Consider the following 6,654-nt stretch of genomic DNA (forward strand, 5'->3'; position numbering starts at 1 on the left):
TGTTCCCATCTGCTTCAGGAGGAAGCTTCTCTGACCATGACTGAACAAAATACTTACCTATGAGTATAGCAGAATGTCGTTAGGAATCATTTTATTATCATGTGTATTTTCTTTTTTAGACCAGTCTTACTTGGTTTAACCCTAGGTCCTGAACTATCTAGTCTAGGTTCTCGGTTACCCTGTTGGATATGGGTTCTATCTCATGGACTGGGCCTAAAGTCAGATCAGTAATTGGTTGGTTACTCCCACAAGCTTTGTGCCGCCATTGCCCTAGCATATCATGCAGGGAGTACACCATTGTAGACCTAGGGTTTGAGGCTGGCTTGGTGTTTATGTTTCTCTTTTGACAGCATGCAGAGTACCAGCCTGTACCAAAGACCCTGGAACATAGGGGTGAAGACTTGTGAAGCTTGACTTCTTCATGTTCAGTGAGTTATATAGGTGTTGTCTTCAGCAGTGGGGCTTCGCTGCAGTTTATGGGGAACCGCCTACAGTCTTGGCAACAGCCTGAGTTGCCGGGGGTTCCTGTGGATCCTCTTTGGCCAACAACTCAACTAGATGTAACCCATTCCTGGTACTGGAAGCTTCATTTGATGACAAGAGATGGTCAGTCGGGACTCTGTCTTACCCATTATTTGGCAATTTCATTCAGATCGCCTTCATATACGTATATATTTTAGGAAGTTTCTTCTGTATTAGGTTTCCATACTATCCCTCAGATGTCCCTTAATTTTAGCTGTCTCTCGCTAAAATTCCCTCCCACAACTCTCTCTCTCCTCTCACTTGGTCTTCCTATTCCAGAACTGCCCCCCCCCATCCATCCATAAATATCTATTCTATTTCCTTTTCCTATTGAGATCTTGTCTTTAATGTTGATCACAAAAAATCTTAAGGTTAGAGGAGGTGGGAGACCTCTCAGCAGGTAAGAGCTGACTGCTCTTCCAGGGGATCCAAGTTCAGTTCCCAGCACCCACATGACAGCTCACAGCCATCTGTAATTTCGGTTCCAGGAGATCCAGTGCCCTCTTCTGGCCTGCATCGGCACCAGGCATGCAGGTAGTGCATGTTCACACATGCAGGCAAACACTTATAAAGATAATTTAAAAAGAAAGAAAGAAAAGAACAAGGTTGGAAAGGAAGTTGAAATCCCAAAGTTTCTTTGTATGCAGCATCTCTGTGAAGCACTCAGATGTGAACCTGGGAGGTTCCCAGAGGCAGAGCTGAGGGGACAGAATTCATTCAAATTGTTTTTGGAAAGCTCATTCTGATCCACAGACCTTAGCTCCAAAGCTTACCTTCCCAGAGAAGAGTAGCGCCTCTGGCCAGGCCTTTCCAACACTTCACTGCACTTTTACCCTCTGAGATTGCCCTGCCCATTATCTGTTGTCTTGCTAATTGCCCAGTCCCCACCAACCTTCATTGGCTGTATATCCGGCCTCTGGTGTGATGCCCGGCACAGAGCAGCTGGTTCACAAATGGTTCCCTAATCGAAATCAAATGAAGAGTGAGTTTCAGATTCCATCTTTATAAGATTTTGATAATGAAGTCACTGAGGTCTGAAGTGTTTAAAACCTATTTGGTTAGCCGGGCAGTGGTGGTGCACACCTTTAATCCCAGCACTTGGGAGGTAGAGCCAGGCGGATCTTGGTGAGTTCGAGGCCAGCCTGGTCTGCAGCTCAAGATCCAGGACAAGAACCAAAATCACACAGAGAAACCCTGTCTCGAGAAAACAAAACAAAACAAACAAACAAACAAACAAACAAACAAAAAACTCTATTTGGTTAAATAGGCCAAGCATCAATCTTACCTATTAATTTACTCTTTAAAAATGCAGATTCTTGCCTGGTTACCACTACAGCTGAATTTCACAAACAGTGAGTTGCGTTTTTGTTTTTGTTTTTGTTTTTGTTTTTTGGTTTTTCGAGACAGGGTTTCTCTGTGTAGCTTTGCGCCTTTCCTGGAACTCACTTGGTAGCCCAGGCTGGCCTCGAACTCACAGAGATCCGCCTGGCTCTGCCTCCCGAGTGCTGGGATTAAAGGCGTGCGCCACCACCGCCTGGCTGCGTTTTTTAACAATACAGTGAAGACGTTTGTTGATATTGGATTGACTCCTGTAGAGGAGCTTGTTTACCTTTATACCTGCAGTCTTCTTGAGCAGCTGCCAGAATTAGTCCTCCATGCATTCACATTTTTATTTTTGTCATCCTGATTTAAAATTTTCTTTAATACAGCATGCTGTACACACTAAGACTCAAGCACGTTTGTTTTGATTCTGTTGCAAAAACAAGTCTTTCTCTCTCTGTTCTCTGTGTCTGGTATTTAAGGATGCATTTGACTGACTTGTGTCCTGTAACCCCCAGCTTCCAGCTTCCCAGGGCTTTTTGTCACTGCTGCTGTTCCTTTATTTGGGTTGTGTCTTGATTACTTTTCCGATGCTGTGAAGAGCCACCATGATCAAGACAACCTATAAAGGAAGGTTTGCTGGGGCTCACAGTTCCAGAGGGGTAGAGTCCATGGTCACCATGGTGGGGAATGTGGCAGCAGGCAGGCATGGCCCTGGAACAGGAACTGAGAGCTTACCTGTTGGAACAACAACCACAAAGCAGAGAAAGAGAGAACGCTGACTGGAAATGGCATGGATTTTTGAGACCTCAGGGCCATCGGTGACACACTCTGTCAACAAGACCGTGCTTCCTAATCCTTCCCAAACAGTTCTACCAACTGGGGACCAAGCATGCAAATATGTAAGCTTGCGTGGACTATTCTCATTCAAAACACCACAGTATGTCTTTCTTGGTGTTATAGGCAGTTGTGCTCTTCCAAAAACCAATGTGCTTTTTACTAGTTATAGTTTGGCTCTTTACTTTTTTTTTTTGAAAGATGGTCTCACTATGTAGCCTGGGCAGGCCTCAAATGTGTGTTCTTCTGCTTCAATATCCCAAATGCTGGGATTTACAAATGGGAGCTACTACTCCTAGCTAATTAAAAATTTTTTTGTTTGTGTGTATGCAAATGTTCATGAGTGTGTAGATTCAAGGGCACGTGTGTGTGTGTGTGTGTGTGTGTGTGTGTGTGTGTGTGTGTGTACAGGTAGATGCTGGTTGTCTTCCTCAATCACTCCTCATCTTATTTTTTGGGAAAGTCTCTCACTGAACATAAAATTCTCTGATTCAGCAAGACTAGCCAGCCAACAAGCAACAGAATCTTCCTGTCTATACCTCCCAGCATTAGGATCACAGCCATATACATAAAAATACTTGGCTTTTTACATGTGTGCTTGGAGGCGGGGGGTGGGGGAGTGGGGGTGGGGGTGGGAATCTGAACTCAGGTCCTTATGCTTATGAGACAAGCACTTTACCAGTTGGTAGCTACCTCCCCAGCCCCTATTCGCATTTTTTAAGTGCTAATTTCTTACTCAGGGTTTCAAAGGTATAGTTGCTGTTATTAGTTTTCTGGACTTCATCCCTTTCTCTCTTTTCTGAACACAATTATATTTCCCAGTATGTTTTTTCCTCAATATCTGAACCAAGAGTAGATGCTGAGTTTTACAGTTAGCCTTCTTAGTGTCGTTTAAAATGATTATTTAGTCATGTTTCCAGTCTGCATGAGTTGTTACTAACATTTTCCTTGTAATATATTTCCTCGAATTCCATGGAGTTATTATAAGCATTATAAAATTTTATTAAAATGATACTTGTCTCTCATAAAATAGACTAGGCAATTCAAAATGTTCCCCCTCATATTCTAGTAGAGGTTAAATAATATGAGAATATTCTTCAGCCGGGCAGTGGTGGGGCACACCTTTAATCCCAGCACTTGGGAGGCAGAGGCAGGGGATCTCTGGGAGTTCAAGGCCAGCCTGGTCTACAGAGTGAGTTCCAGGACAGGCTCTAAAAGCTACACAGAGAAACCCTGTCTCAAAAAACAAAACAAAACAAAAGAATATTCTTCAAAGAATTCAAGGAAAAAAATCTTGAATCTTGGAGCTAAGTTTTTTTTTTTTTTTTTTTTTTTGGTTTTTCGAGACAGGGTTTCTCTGTGTAGCTTTGTGCCTTTCCTGGAACTCACTTGGTAGCCCAGGTTGGCCTTGAACTCACAGAGATCCGCCTGGCTCTGCCTCCCGAGTGCTGGGATTAAAGGCGTGCGCCACCACCGCCCGGCGGAGCTAAGTTTTTAAAAGATTATTTTATAGTATGTCTATGTGTCTACTCAAGTGTAGGTAGGTAACACCACGTGAATGCAGATGCCAACAGAGACCAGAAGAGGACATCAGATCCTCCTTGAACTGAAGTTAAAGGTGTTTGGGAATCATTGGATGTAGGTGCTGGGAACCAAAGATGGGTCTTGGGTCTTCTGGGAGAGCAGTGAGTGTTCTTCACTGCTGAGCCATCTTCAGCCCCTTGGTGTTGAGACACAGTCTTACTCTGTGGTCCAGGCTGGTCTTGAATTCACACACCTCCAGAGGCTGAGATTACTGACATATGCCATTAGCCCACCCAGCTCAAGGGAGTTTTTTTAAAGACTCATTTGGCTGAGTTCACACGTTTAATCCCAGCACTCCGGAGGCAGAGGCAGAGGCAGGTAGATCTGAGTTTGAGACTAGTCTAGTCTAAATCTCTAGTTTCAAGCATGCCAGAGATACACAATGAGACCTTGTTTTTTTTGTTGTTTTTTTTTAGTGGATTTTTGTTTGTTTGTTTTTTCAGCATCTCCCTTTGTTATTGATACTGAACTACTAATTTTCTACCATTTTGGGATGTGTTCTTGGCATTTTGATCATTTAGCTTGTCGTCTTTTTCTGGTGAATTTTCACATTTCTAGTTCTCTCAGTAAAGGAGTCATGCTATGGGGGTACTTCCTCCTGGGTGGAAGCCTGGCCCTGCTTTCTAGCATTACTCTCAGTAGAGTCTCTCTCTTTTGTTTTGTTTTTCGAGGCAGGGTTTCTCTGTGTAGCTTTGAGCCTTTCCTGGAACTCACTTGGTAGCCCAGGCTGGCCTCGAACTCACAGAGATCCGCCTGGCTCTGCCTCCCGAGTGCTGGGATTAAAGACGCTGGCCCGGCTCGTCAGTAGAGTCTCTTATCCCTTGGCAATGATCCTCTCGAAGGTAGTTGGGTTTCTCTATATTTTTTTCTTTTTATTTATTTATGCAGTTTGTGTGTACAGCGTGGTAGTTTCAATAAGATTGGCCCCTACAGGTTCCCATATTTTAGCAAGCTTGGTTCCCAATGATGGACTATTGTGAAGGATTAAGAGGTGTGGCCTTGTTGAAGTAGGTGTATCACAGGGGCGGGGGGAGGAGGGTGCTGCGGGTAGACTTGGATGTTTTAAAAACCCTAGCTAGGTCTCATCTCTCTCTGCCTAATGTAGCTCTTCGTTACTTCTCTGCTTATATGCCTGCTTATATGCTGCCACGCTCCACGCCATGAATGATAATGGACTACACTTTTGGAACTTTAAGCAAACCCTCAATTAAATGCCTCCCTTTGTAAGAATTGCCTTGGTCACGGTGTCTCTTCACAACCATAGAACAGTGACTAAGACAGTGAGTGTTTTGCCTACATGCATGTCTGTGCACCATATGCATGCAGTGCCTACAGAAGCCTAAATAAATAAATAAATAAAAGGGTTTGAACCATCTGGGACTGCAGTTACAGAAAGCTATGAGCCACCATGTGGATGCTAGGACTTGAACCTTGATCCTCTCTGGAAGAGCATCTAGTGATCTTAACCAATGAGCCATCTCTTCGGCTTCCGTTATGTGAATATACCTTAACATATCATATCCAACCATCCACCCATCCATCCATCCACCCATCCATCCATCCATCCATCCATTCATCCATCCATCTGTTTCCATACCTAAATTTGAGTTAGGATTTACGAATAAAAGCAAATTGAATAGAAAAAAAATGCCAGGAATGCTAGTTGCCTGAGGCAGCTATGAAGGCACTTCCCAGGAGCCGTAATGTCTAAGTTAATGTCTGAATGAAGGGGAGAAAGCCAGGCATGGGAAAGAAAAGTGTTCTTGGCAGAGGATCCAACAAGAACACAGGCCCTGAGGTGAGATCGAAGTGATCTCTAGTCCGGTTCTATTCTTAACTTTTACAATGAAAACTGATATTTTAAAGGCACAGAGTGAGCTGCAGTCACTGAGCGCTGCTAGGATGCCAAGTCCTACCACCGCCACTACCACAGTGAGAGTTAAAAGGGACCGGTACATAGCTTGTGCTGGAGCTGACTTCTCATGGTTATTCTGAGGTTCTGGTGTAGGTTGTAAGAACCAGTGTTTCCCTGTCTCCCATCCTCATCAACCCCTGCAGGAATGTGCATCATACAGCTGTTCCCCATCTCAGTGCCCAGGGTCCTCCCTACTGCCCATCACATACAGGCTATGCACGAAGGTTGCCAACATCTACTCAGATAGATTTCGAGGCTGTATGCACTTTACCTCATCCCCTAAAGATGGCTGTGAGTACAGTATCGACTGCTAATTGGCTGCGGTAGCCCCAGGGCAACACCTCCATTCCGTGCCTCTAAGACTGGGAGTGGGCTGACTTGGGTTTGACCCAGAAAAAAACAGAAATGGCCGTGCTTCTCATAGACCCACGGGTGCTCTTCCTCTCCTGGACAAACTCTTGTGACTTCCTGGTGGC

General features: G+C 44.4%; 1 protein-coding gene across 1 annotated transcript in view; it reads right to left on the reverse strand.

Moving 5' to 3' along the window:
* Atp1a4 (ATPase Na+/K+ transporting subunit alpha 4) overlaps positions 1-6,654 on the reverse strand; it is a 50,233-nt gene that overhangs the window by 42,059 nt on the left and 1,520 nt on the right. The gene's annotated exons all lie outside the window — the stretch shown is intronic.

The sequence above is a fragment of the Peromyscus californicus genome, unplaced genomic scaffold, assembly GCF_007827085.1.
Source record: "Peromyscus californicus insignis strain IS unplaced genomic scaffold, ASM782708v3 Scaffold_14__1_contigs__length_90479793_seg_2, whole genome shotgun sequence".
NCBI classification, from domain to species: domain Eukaryota; kingdom Metazoa; phylum Chordata; class Mammalia; order Rodentia; family Cricetidae; genus Peromyscus; species Peromyscus californicus.